The sequence below is a fragment of the Lynx canadensis genome, chromosome B3 (genome assembly GCF_007474595.2).
Source record: "Lynx canadensis isolate LIC74 chromosome B3, mLynCan4.pri.v2, whole genome shotgun sequence".
NCBI lineage: Eukaryota > Metazoa > Chordata > Mammalia > Carnivora > Felidae > Lynx > Lynx canadensis.
The window spans coordinates 118455161-118469226 of NC_044308.2; the positions used below are offsets into that span (position 1 = coordinate 118455161).

Genomic DNA, 14066 nt, shown 5'->3' on the forward strand with positions numbered 1-14066 from the left:
CTCACAATACAAATATATACAACTGACTTCATTAAAATGGTGTTCCTTCAAAAATTAAACTGTACTTATAAAACAAAATGGTTTTCTCTGATATAGCAAGGACTGATTTAGCAAGGAACATCCTGATGAAAAAGGGCAGAACTGCTGAGAATGCTAGCCTACTTTTACACTGACTTCCCTCCTCTAAGCATCTGTTAAGTGTGGGATGAGAAAAAGGTGCTGAATCTGGAGAGGCAGACTAGAATAAAAATATATTTGGTTCCAAGAATTTAAAAGAGAGACAGAAATGTCACTGGAAAAATTATAGAAATAAGAAGGTTAAAAACAGCTCTGCACTCCTTTCCTCACAAATAACTTCACATATCATCTACATACATCATCTCTTCAATTCTTTAACCCTCTCCGCTCTGTGATCAGACTCCTTTTCCCTCACAATCCTCTCCCCTTATCCAAACCATTAACAAAAGACTTATAAGATATTATCTTAAGTTTGTCCATTGCTCTTTATCTCCACCATCAGAACCATGGTCCAAAACAACTTTCCCTCTTATCTTACTATATAAGCCATCAACCAGTATTTATCTTTATTTCCTCTACTGTCCCCCTCTGATCAACTGTGTACAAGGTAGCCAGTGTAATCTTTAAAAACGTAAAATGAATCATGCACTGCATAATAGTTCCATGGCTTTCTAATGCACCTTCAAATTAAATCCAAACTCTCAGCATTTGGGAAGTCAGTATGGCAGAATAACTGACAATGCGCAAGAAATGCTTGGAACAATGCCCAGAACATCACAAAGGTTGAGTAAATGTTAACATATAAGGTATAGCTCCTGCCTGCCTCTCTTACCTTGAGGTGACACTCTCCCCAGCTATGAGCCTTTCAGTTAACTAAAAGCTCTCTTCCACTTTGGGTTGGCTATTTCCCTGTCTGAAATGCTTTTCTTTCAGACCCTTCAAGAACTTCTGTCTTGGGGCGCCTGGGTGGCGCAGTCGGTTAAGCGTCCGACTTCAGCCAGGTCACGATCTCGCGGTCCGTGAGTTCGAGCCCCGCGTCAGGCTCTGGGCTGATGGCTCAGAGCCTGGAGCCTGTTTCTGATTCTGTGTCTCCCTCTCTCTCTGCCCCTCCCCCGTTCATGCTCTGTCTCTCTCTGTCCCAAAAATAAATAAACGTTGAAAAAAAAATTTTTTTTTAAAAAATAACTTCTGTCTTTCATTCATATGTCAAGTCTCAACCTAAATATCTTATTGGGGAACCTGCGTGGCTCAGTTGGTTAAGTGTCAGACTTCAGCTCAGGTCACGGTCTTGTAGTTTGCGAGTTCAAGCCCCGTGTCAGGCTCTGTGCTGACAGCTCAGAGCCTGGAGCCTGCTTTGGATTCTGTGTCTCCCACTCTCTCTGACCTACCCCTGCACATGCTCTTTTTCTCTCTCAAAAATAACCATTAAAAAAAATATTTGTGGATATGCAAGTATTTAAAAAAAATATATCTTGTTGACGAGGCCTTCTTTTTTCCTCTTTCTAAATACCGTTCTCTATTATTCTGTATTACACCATTCTTTTTATTTCCTTCAGTGTTTATAGTTCATAATTTTTTTTTTGTTTCATTGGTTAAACCCTTGACCATCATCAGATGACTAAGCATTGATCCAATGAATTCTCAAAGTTGCTTTATATAGGAATCATTGGGCTCTGTTCTTTCTATCCAAAATGTACATGTTTATCTTCTCTTACTAACAAGCTAAAAAATTGATCACTAATATAAATATATCACAGCCCATGCTATGATTCATTATATGTACACATTTCCCTTACTTGTTTAAAACCCTGTGTCCAACAAATATTATGCTAGGTACTGGCAGAAGAGGAACCAGCACGAAGTACTAAAGATTATTTCTACCCTTAAGGTCTTGAATGATATAAGTAAGCATAGGATAGGAAGGACAAAAAAGGGGATGCATTTCAAGCAGGGGATGGGTTGGAATGAAGAGTCATGATACGTATAATGTATATTTCACCAAAACTAACATGCCAGAGATTGCAAGATATGTTGCACTAAGAAAAACTCCTGCCAAAATTAATTATTAATAACTGTTCATTAATTGTGAAATATCATGAGTAGTAAGATGCATACCAATATGAGATAGATCCCAGTTTCAGAGATGTTAAAGTGTAAGGAAAAGAGGAAGTAGGGAAGGGAGAAGAGGGGAAGGAAAGGGGCAGGGGCAGGAGAAGAAGAAAGAAAAATGACCATTCAATTATTAATATAAAATCAATCTTCCAAGAACTTCAAAAAGTCTCAATGATATGGAATACTGGTTATTCACTAAAGTTTGTTATCAGGAAGGGGAGAAAAATCCCTAAAAAGAGTGGTCACTGAGCAACCCATACTTTCATATTGTTTTCATTTGCTTTGCATATCTTTGCCTTTCCCTTTATTTTTAGCTTTTCTAAATCACTTTTTATATCTCTTACATATAGCACATAGTTGAGTCTTGCTTTGTGAACCAAACTGAAAATCATGAATTTTTTTGAGGTGAGTTAAATATAACAAAAAAGATAAATCTTTTAAAATTCATGTATTTCAAAACTCCTAATTGACTTGAGGATCATAGGTCATGGCTTAAAGGAGCAAATACACCTAAAAATTATAATAGCAAATGAAAAATCTTAAATGGATATAGTTAAAAATAATGAAAATATTCCATTTCAAACCTTATTAAGTCACTTATAATGTATAATTTTTTTAAATGTTTATGTTTGAGAGGGACAGCATAAGCAGGGGAGGGGGAGAGAGAGGGAGACAGAGGATCCAAAGCAGGCTCAGCACTGACATCAGAAAGCCCTATGCGGGGCTCAAACTTGTTAACCATGAGATCATGACCTGACCCGAAGTCAGACACTTAACCGACTGAGCCACCTAGGCACCCCGATATTAATTCAAGTTAGTTAACATACAGTGTAGTCTGGCTTTAGGAGTAGAACCCAGTGATTCATCTCTTCCGTATGATACCCAGTGCTCATCCCAAAAAGTGCCCTCCTTGATGCCCATCGACCATTTAACCCATCCTCCTACCCACCTCCCCTCCAGCAACCCTGTTTGTTCTCTGTATTTAAGAGTCTCTTATGGTTTGCCTCCTTCTCTGTTTTTATCTTATTTTTCCTTCCCTTCCTCTATGTTCATCTGTTGTGTTTCTCAAATTCCACATGACTGAAATCATATGGTATCTTTTTCTGACTGACTTAATTCACTTAGCATAACATACTCTAGTTCCATCCACATTGTTGCAAATGTCAAGTTTTTTTTTTTAAGTTTATTTATTGATAGAGACACTCAGGGGAGGGGCAGAGAGAGATCAGGAGAGAGAGAGAATCCAAAGCAGGTTCTGCACTGTCAGCGTGGAGCCCAAGATGGGACTAGAACTCACAAACCGTGAAACCATGACCTGAGCCAAAATCAAAATCAGATGTTTAAGTGACTGACCCACCCACCCAGGCGCCCACAAATGGCAAGATTTCATCCTTTTCCATTGCCGAGTAGTATTCCACAGTATATCTATATAGATATAGATACACACACCACTTCTTTATCCATTCATCAGTCGATGGACATTTGGATTCTTTGCATAATTTGGCTATCGATGACAGCACTGCTGTAAACATTGGGGTGCATGTGCCCCTTCAAATCAGCATTTTTGTATCCTTTGGATAAATTTTGTATCCTTTGGATAAACTTGCTGGGTCATAGGGTAGTTCTATTTTTAATTTTTTGAGGAACCTCCATATTGTTTTCCAGAGTGGCTGCACCAGTTTGCATTCCCACCAACAGTGCAAAAGGGTTCCCCTTCTTCCGCATCCTCACCAACATCTGTTGTTTCCTGAGTTAATTTAGCGACATGCAGAAAAATGAAACTGGACCAATTTCTTATACCATACACAAAAATAAATTTAAAATGGATGAAAGACCTAAATGTATAATTTTAAATGCTTATATGAGAAAAAAGCCTAGTAATTGGCGAGTTAAGCATCTATCTGAAGGAATCACAAAAAGAAAACACAAAGAAATTAGAATAAAATTCCACTTCCAGTAATATATCAGGCTAGATTTTCACCCAATTATCTCATTGAAAACAGCTAAAAGTGATGGGTAAAATTTTATTTCAAAAAATATTAAAAGCACTGAAGCATGAAGAGTTGACAAGATCATAAAGGAATAACCAGACCACAATCTATAAGAAAGCAGAAACTCAAAGAGAGCAGTGGCATAATGAAAGAGTTTTTATCCTGTATACATCTGCATAACTCACCAAGTTGAGCTTCACTTTTGATGATCTCTTGGGAGAAAACAGAAATCAAAGAATAAGACCTACCCAACATGGAAATGTAACAGGAGGCCCTTTCTGCATAAAGCTGAGACCTGCCCCCTTCACACACACACCAAAAGTTTTATGTTCAGGAAAAGAGTGAACAGGAAGTAAATCCAGTCCATCTCTTCCCACATCTCATCACCGAAGGACAAGGAAATTTGTCTTCTTGATGCAAAGAGAACAAGGATTTCTAAGAGGTTGTGGACAAGAAGGCTCATACACATATTTGCAATCCACAGTCACCCCATTAGGGTGGCACAAAACCTCTAGGGATAAATTTAGTCACCATGTTGCAGTACCTTGAGGTATCTGGGGGAAAAAACTAAAGGTATATACTCTTGAAGCAACGCATTTCGTTCTTGGGTCTCAAAGAAGAACCACAAATATTTTTCCAGGGAAAATAAGCAATTCACAGTAAAAGTCTCACACAGAAAAAATAAAAAGAAATCTATACCTAGGCACAGCATATGAAAGTTCAGGAAACCAAAAACATAAACAGTACAAAAGCAGCCAGAGATTTAAAAAAAAAAAAAAAAAAAAGGACATTCACTTACATTAACAACTATTAGGCAGCTGATTTATCAATATAAACAATGGAAACCAGAAGGGAGTGGAATTATTTCTTCCAATGACTAAAATAATACTGCCAGCCTGTAATTTTATACCTAGTGAAATATCTATCAAAAAAAATAATACAGACACTTTCAGACAAAAACAAACAAAAACAGAGTTTACTACAAAAAATCTCATTAGAGAGAATTCTAAAGAAAAAAAAATCTTCAAAAACAAAGAAGTGATCCAGATGGAAAAATCTGAAATCACTGGAGGAATCAAGAGCACACAAAGTTGGGAATGACATCAAACTCAGAGGCTCACTGTCACCATTTTCTGCCATGTAGACCAAAGAATAGAAAACCCAGTTGACAATGAGACAAAAGAAACAGACTCAAAGGAAAGAAGTAAAGTCCTAGTAGCACTGTAAGCCCCTGGGTCCAGCTGTTCTTAAGGCTGACTGAAATCCTGTACCTGGGGGGCACCTGGGTGGGCTCAGTCAGTTGAGCATCCGACTTCAGCTCAGATCAAGATCTCACAGCTTTTGAGTTTGAGCCTTGCGTTGGGTTCTGTGCTGACACCTCAGGGTCTGAAGCCTGTTTCAGATTCTGTGTCTCCCTCTCTCTCTCTCTGTCCCTCCCCTGCTCATGCTCTGTCTCTCTCTCTCTCTCTCTCAAAAATAAACATTAAAAAAAAAATTTCTTCATGAAATCCTGTCCTTGGAAAATATGAGATACTCTAATGTCCTTATATTAGATTCTGCTTTTCACTTAAAAGGTATGTAAAGGAAAATGGCTAAAAATTAATAAACAGAAAACATACAATAGAGAAAATCAAAGTCAAGCACTAGTTTTTGACACAACTAAGAAAATATATAAGCACTTTAGCAAGATAGATGAAGAAAAAAAGAAGTCACACAAAATATTAGGAATAAAAAAGAAATACTAAGCAGAAATTTAAAAGATAATAAAAGAATGCTTTGAATAACTTTATGCCAAATACTCTTAAGTTTATTTATTTATTTTGAGAGAAAGAGAGAACACCCACATGCACATGAGCAAGGAGGGGCAGAGAGGGAGAGAGAATCCTAAGCAGGCTCAGCACTGTGAGTACAAAGCCCAACACAGGACTTGAACACATCAACTGTGAGATCATGACCTGAGTTGAAATCAAGAGTAAGATGCTTAATCAACTGAGCCACCCAGGTGCCCCTATGCCAAATACTTAAAAAACAAAACAAAACAAAACAAAACAAAACAAAACAAAACAGACAAAACAGAGCCCCATGCAGGGCTCAAACTCACAGACCGTGAGATCGTGACCTGAGCTGAGGTCAGATGCTCAACTGACTAAGCTACCCAGGCGCCCCAAAGAAAAAATTTTTCTAAAAACTGACGTAACTACAAACAGAAAATTTAAATAAAACCATTAGAAAACTGAATACATACCTACCAAAAAAATTCTAAGCCCACTCACTCCCCCCAAAATACTAAGCCCAGACAGTTGAACAGAAGTTTGGCCAAATGTTCAAGAAACAGGAAACAGATCATTCTAGTCTTTTGTTTTGTTTTGTTTTTAATTAATTTATTTGAGAGAGAGAGAGAGAGAGAGAGCACAAGGAGGGAAAGGGCAGAGACAGCAGGAGAGAGAGAATCCCAACCGCACTTTGTTCTGAGCCCAACATGGGTCTTGATCCCACAACCATGAGTTCACGACCTGAGCCAAAGTCAAGAGTCTGACATTCAACCGACCAAGATACCCAGGGGCCCCAGATCATTCTAGTCTTACATAAACCGTTAGTGGTGATGGGGGGACCAGAGTGGAGGGGGGAGGAATAGTTCTCAACTCATTCTTTGAGGCTGTTATAATCTTTTTGACATTTGTTTTTATTAATTTACTTTTTTAAACTGAGATTTATGCCCCATATGGGGCCTGAACTCACAACCCTGAGATCAAGAATCACATGCTCTACCGACTGGGCCAGGTAAGCACCCCAAGGCTGGTATGATCTGAACACCAAAATCAAACAAAGATAATGTAAGAAATGAAATTATGGGCCAACATTACCCATGAACATAGATATAAAAATCCTAAATGAAATACTAATAAACTAAATCCACTTGTATGTATAAAAAAAAAAAAAAAAGACTATCATGATTAAGTTTGGTTCATTCCAGCAATGCAAGGGTAATTCAACATTAGAAAATATATAAATGTCATTCACCACCCTGAACAGAATAAGGAAGGACAACATATGATCTCACAAGTACAGAAAAAGTGTCTGATAAAACTTAATACTCATTCTTCACAAACAAAAAAACATCTTAGCCAACTAGCAACAGAAATGTCTTTAACCTATAGCATATCTATGAAAAACCTACAACAAACAGTGGGGCATCTGGGGCTGAGTTGGAAGAACATGTGGTCTTGAACTCTGGGTCACAGGTTAGAACTCCATGTTGGGTGTACCGTTTACTTAAACAGAGAAACTTAAAAGAAAAAAAATCTACAGCAAGCACTATTCTTAATCATAAAACATAAGAAGCACTCACTTTTTTTTTTTTTAATGTTTATTTATTTTTGAGAGAGAGAGACAGAGACAGAGACAGTATGCAAGAAGGGGAGGGGCAGAGAGAGAGGGAGACACAGAATCCAAAGCTCCAGGCTCCAGGCTCCGAGCTATCAACACAGAGCCCGACACAGGGTTCGAACTCACAAACCATGAGATCATAACCTGAGTCGAAATCGGATGCTTAACCAACTGAGCCACCGAGGCATTCCATGAAGCACTTGCTTTTAAAAATTAAGTGCAACATGGGGCGCCTGGGTGGCTCAGTCAGTTAGGTATTCAACTTCGGCTCAGGTCATGATCTCATAGTCTGTGAGTTCGAGCCCTGTGTTGGGCTCTGTGCTGACAGTTTAGAATCTGGAGTCTGCTTTGCATTCTGTGTCTCCCTCTCTCTACATCTCCCCTGCTCACGCTCTATCAAAAATAAATAAACATTAAAAAAAAATTTTTTTTTTAAAGTGCAACATAAGAATGCCCACATTAACACTTGTATTGAATATTATACTGTTAAGTCCTAACTAGTATAGTAAGACAAAAAAAGGAGAAAAGATGTAAGCATTGCAAAGGAAGACACAATTTGCATTCACATTATTTTAATAAAGTAATGTAGTAAGGTGACTGAACATAGATCTGTTTACCAAAAAAGCTTACATCAGCAAATAGAAATGGAAAGGAAAAACAAAAGAGGAAAAGTATACTATTTATAATAGTAACAAGAAATACGGCATCTAATAATTCAAAGAGAAGGTTTGAGAGACATTTAGAGAAAAATAAAAAACTTTACCGAGATATTTTTAAATATTTAAAGAACTAGAAAGACATACCATGTTCAAGGATAGGAAGATTCGGTATCATATAACAGAATTAATGCACGTGTAGATTAAAAGTTACAAAGATCTTTTTTAAAAAGTTACAGAGAGGGGCGCCTGGGTGGCGCAGTCGGTTAAGCATCCGACTTCAGCCAGGTCACGATCTCGCGGTCCGCGAGTTCGAGCCCCGCGTCGGGCTCTGGGCTGATGGCTCAGAGCCTGGAGCCTGTTTCCGATTCTGTGTCTCCCTCTCTCTCTGCCCCTCCCCCGTTCATGCTCTGTCTCTCTCTGTCCCAAAAATAAATAAACATTGAAAAAAAAAATTTTTTTTAATAAAAAATAAAAAAAAGTTACAGAGATCTGGGGCACTTGGGTGGCTCAGTTGGTTAAGTGTCCGACTTTGGCTCAGATCATGATCTCGCAGTTTGTGAGTTCAAGCCCCACATCAGGCTCTCTGCTGGCAACACACAGCCGGCTTCAGATCTTCTGTCCCCCTCTCTCTCTGCCCTCCCCTGCTTGTGCTCACTCTTTCACTCTCAAAATAAATAAAAAACCATTAAAAAAAAAAAAGTTACAGGGACATCTTGGGCTCATATACAAGGCAAGTCCCATTTTATGTATTTATTTAATTTATATATACCTATGTAATATATATACAACATACGTACATAACATATATACATATATATAATATATACACATACATATACATATTTTTTTTAATTTTTATTTGAGAGAAAGTGCAAGCCAGAGAGGGGGCAAATGGGGAGAGAGAGAGGAAGAAGAGAGAGAAGGGGAGAAAAGGGGGAAAGAGAGGAAGAGGGAGTGGGAAAGAGAAAGAATGAATGCCAAGCACGCTCCACGCTCAGTGCAGAGTCCAATGGGGCTCGATCTCACAACCCCAGGATCATGACCTGAGCTGAAATCAAGTCAGACACTCAACTGACTGAGCCACCCAAGCACTCCTGGGCAAGTCCCATTTTAAAATAACAGCTTTGGAATATTTGCAGAACTTGACCCAAAATACTCCCATTTATGCATATATTTGCAATTGGTATAAACTTCTTAGTCACTGATCACATATTTTACTTTAAGCTATAGTAAGAGTGGATGTGGCACTTCAGAATTCTTTTTTTTTTTTAATGTTTTTTAATGTTTATTTATTTATTTCTGAGACAGAGACAGAACATGAGTGGGGGAGGGGCAGAGAGAGAGGGAGACACAAAATCAGAAGCAGGCTCCAGGCTCTGAGCTGTCAGCACAGAGCCCGACACGGGGCTCGAACTCACAAACCGTGAGATATGACCTGAGCCAAAGTCGGTCGCTCAAGCAACTGAGCCACCCAGGTGCCCCAAGAATTCTTACAGCTACAATGAACAAGTATTAGTAAAGAGTACATGATCAGTACGTGGATGAGTTCTAGCTGAATGTGCTGTGGCCCCACCAGTTCAAAGGTCAATCACTGTGCACGTTCAATACAATGTTAAGTTCTGGTAACTATTCCTGCAAATGATGAAATGTTGCCAACATTTTACATAACACATAAGGTTTTGGTTATTTGTAATTATCTACAAATATTGCCAAAATATCTCCTTAAAAGCCACCTAAAAATGTAAACATTTATTCTGAATATAAATTGCATTTATAAGGAGAAAACACATAAAACACGTTCATAATACAATGATCATATAGGGCTCAAAGGGTATTTATAGTGGAACTATGTTTGGTCCTTATACGTAAAATATCCTTGTACTTGTGAGGCTCATAAGCAGTTGCCCAGTTTGTTCTACCACAGATGTGAAATTGATTAAATGTATGATTTTCCCTAGGTCTAACTTATTCAAATTTAATTTTAGTTCATGTGAATTTTATGATACCTTATATTGGTGCTTAAACTTTCCTTATTCAGTTTCCTAATATAGAAATAATGATCATTTGTTTTACTAACTCCTAGGAGATGATTATTGATGGCTTACTGTGTGTCAGGTACTGTTGTAAGTGCTTTGGTACATATTATATAATTTAATCTTTACAACTTTATCAGGTGGATAATATTACTATCACCATTTTACAGATAGAAAAACTGAGGTACAGAAAAAGTTAAGTCACTTTCCTAATGTCACACAAGTAGAAAAGCTTAGGGATTCATAACCAGGAATCTGTCTCGAGAGCCCAGACCCTCAATTACTATGTTACACTTCTTTTCACAATATTTAAAAGATACATAAAATTATCATGGACAGAAAAACTCACCATTAAAAAAATTATTAGTAACAGTTAAACAACAGTTAAGCAATATTAATAGCAATATAACTTATCATAGGTTGATACTTAACAGCTATTTCAAAGTTTCATGGCTACAATTAAGAGTTTTGAAGTTGGACAGACCTGGCTCTGAATCTTGGCTGTGCCCTTTACAGTAAGCTGTGTGACTTTGGACAAGTTTCGTAACTTCACCAAGCCTCAGTTTCCTCATCTGTAAAATGAGAATAATAAACATCTCACAAAATTGTTGTTGTAACATAATTACTGCTATGTTACAGTGATAGGGTAACTCCAAACAAAATACAGGTACACAAAATACAAAGAGGAGATTCTCAATTTACCCCAGAGAACAGGACTTTATTCTAATGATGTAAAATGACCACTCCAAGTTACCATAGAAACTATAAAATCCACACACTGGTGTAGAAACAAAATCTCCTCTAATTCATAACAAATAATTCCCCTAATTACAAGTCAAATGCCTGAGAGGTAAAAGACTGAATCTGTGAAATATAAAATACTATATAGACACAAAGAAAGAGACGAACAGAACAGACACTGTTGTTTGCTGACAACTCGCACAAATTCCATTCCGTACATATCCTTTCTAAGACTGGTAGTATTCAGGGGCACCTGGGTGGCTCAGTCCATTGGGCGTCCGACTTCAGCTTAGGTCATGATCTCACAGCTTGTGAGCTGGAGCCCTGCACCAGGCTGTGCTCCTGTGCTGACAGCTCAGAGTCTGAGCCTGCTTTAGATTTTGTCTCCATCTCTCCCTGTCCCTCTCCCACTCATGCTCTGTCTCTCTCTCTCTCTCTCAAATATAAACATTAAAAAAAAAAAAAGACTGATAGTATTCAAGGGGCCCAAAATGTGAATAGCTGTATCGACAAGGAGTGATTCCTAGCTATGGTAGGAAGAAATTTTTGTAAGAAAAAGACAAAGAAAGAGGCAGGGTATTAGTATATTACTACTAGTATATTACTACTAAGGAATGATTATTTCATTTATAACTAGTATTTTATGGGTCAAACAAGTTTAATTGTCACTATTGCTGCCTTTAGAATCTCAATAAAATAATTTTACAATAAATAAACACATTTCTATTAATATCTGCATTTACTAATAAATCATCTGTGACATTATCTATTTGTGATAAAGTTAGTTGTTTCTTTGAAGGGGGAAGTTTTAGTAATACAATATAAAAACCTGTTTTTAAAGGAATGATAGGAATAATAGGGGCGCCTGGGTGGCGCAGTCGGTTAAGCGTCCGACTTCAGCCAGGTCACGATCTCGCGGTCCGTGAGTTCGAGCCCCGCGTCAGGCTCTGGGCGGATGGCTCGGAGCCTGGAGCCTGTTTCCGAGTCTGTGTCTCCCTCTCTCCCTGCCCCTCCCCCGTTCATGCTCTGTCTCTCTCTGTCCCAAAAATAAATAAAAATGTTGAAAAAAAAATTTTTTTAAAATAAATAAATAAAGGAATGATAGGAATAATATTTTACAAAAGCCCTATAGGATAATTTTGTTAAACAGCTCATCAATATTATCAAGGTGAGTTTTTATGAATGTCACCAGTCTAATAGCAAGAATTCTACTAAGTATTAAAATAACTTATTACATAAAAATAATTATTAAAATGATTGTTCATTGTAGCTCAAAGATTTATTTTTTTTTAATGTTTATGCATTTATTTTGAGAGAGAAAAAGAGAATGGGTGGAGGAGGGGCAGAGAGAGACTGGGACAGAGGATCTGAAGCAAGCTCTGTGTTGACAGCAGAGAGCCTGATGTGGGTGGGGCTCAAACTCAGGAACTGTGAGCAATGACCTGAACTGAACTTGGACACTTCAATGACTGAGCCACTCAGGCGCCCCTAGCTCAAAGATTTAATACAGAACGCCCATTCCCTAATATATTCCCTTTTAACAAATAATTGCAAAAACATCAACAGACACATGAAAAGATGCTCATCATCAATAATCATCAGGGAAATGCAAATCAAAACTACAATGACAAATCACATCATCTTTGTCAATGACTAAAACCAACAACACAAGGACAGATGTTGGCAAGGATATAGAGAAAAAGGAACACTCATGCACTGCTGGTGGGAATGCAAACTGCTGTAGTCACTGGAAAACAGTAGGCAGGTTCCTCAAAAATTTTAAAGTAGAAGTACCCTATGATCCAGCAATTGCACTAGTAGGTACTTACCCAAAGAATACAAGAACACTAATTTAAAGGGATACATGTGCCCCTATGTTTATAGCAGCATTATTTTTAATAGCCAAGATATGGAAGCAGCCCAAGTGTCCATCAATTGATGAACAAAGAAGATGTGGTAAATATATACAGTGGAATATTAGCCATAAAAAATGAAATCTTGCCATTTGCAACAACATGGATGGAGCTAGAGAGTATTATGCTGAGTGAAATCAGAGAAAGACAAGCGCCATATGATTTCACTCATATGTGGAATTTAAGAATCAAAACAAATGAGCAAAGGGGAAGAGAGACAGAGACATAAACCAAGAAAAAGACTCTTAACTATAGAAAACCAACTGATGGTTAACAGAAGGGAGGTTGGGGAGTGGGGGATAGGTGAAATAGGTGATGGGGATTGAGGAGGAGTGCACTTGTTGTGATGAGCACTGCATTTTGTATGGAATTGTACCACTAAATTGTACATCTGAAACTAATATTACACTGTATGTTAACTGGAATTTAAATTAAAACTTTAAAAAACTAAACAAAAAATAATTCCAAAAATAGCCTTCAAATTTTCTTAATAAATTTATAAAGGTTTTTGTCTGGAATATGGCAATCTGTTTTCACAAAGCACCCTTTTTAAAGAAAACTTATTAGTTAAATAGGAAATCCTTAGGAAATCCTTTAAAAACCTATTGTAAACATATCAAAGGAAATGAATATAGGAAAATAAGGTGCTTGAGGTAACTTGGCCATTACAGAACTCCAAACAAAAATTCAAGTCCTTCTGCTCTGTATCTTAACAATTTGTAATTTTTCAACTTGATAAGCATTTCGTTCACTACTTTACTTTCTCTAAGTGATGAGAATAATTTTTGTCCTTTTTGTGACTCTATTAATAACCAATAAAATCAAGTTGTTCAATCACAACTCACAAATATGAAAAATTGTGACTTAGGAATTTTTAGGTAGCTTTTTATTTTATATAGCTTGCAAATACCACTGATTATTTACATTTCCCTCATTTGCTTTGTCATTCTTTCACATTTTTTTTTCCTGAACCATGTGAGTGAGCGCAGACACTGTACCATTTTAGCACTCAATGTTTCTTTTTTTATTATTAAATGTAATTTATTGTCAAATTGGTTTCCATACAACACCCAGTGCTCATCCCAACAGGTGCCCTCCTCAAGGCCTATCACCCACTTTCCCCTCTCCCCTACCCCCCCCATCAACCCTCTGTTCTCAGTATTTAAGAGTCTCTTATGGTTTGCCTCCCTCCTTCTCTGTAACTATTTTTTT

At 37.5% G+C, this 14066-nt stretch overlaps 1 protein-coding gene across 13 annotated transcripts in view; it reads right to left on the reverse strand.

Moving 5' to 3' along the window:
* Positions 1-14066, reverse strand: part of NUMB (NUMB endocytic adaptor protein) — a 196245-nt gene that overhangs the window by 97359 nt on the left and 84820 nt on the right. For 9 of the 13 annotated variants that reach the window (XM_032593405.1, XM_032593407.1, XM_030319503.2 and 6 more), the window contains one exon: positions 10685-10772. The exons of the other annotated variants lie outside the window; for them this stretch is intronic. The gene's annotated coding sequence lies outside the window, so the exon portion shown is untranslated. The remainder of the gene's footprint in view (positions 1-10684; positions 10773-14066) is intronic. 13 annotated transcript variants of the gene reach the window in all.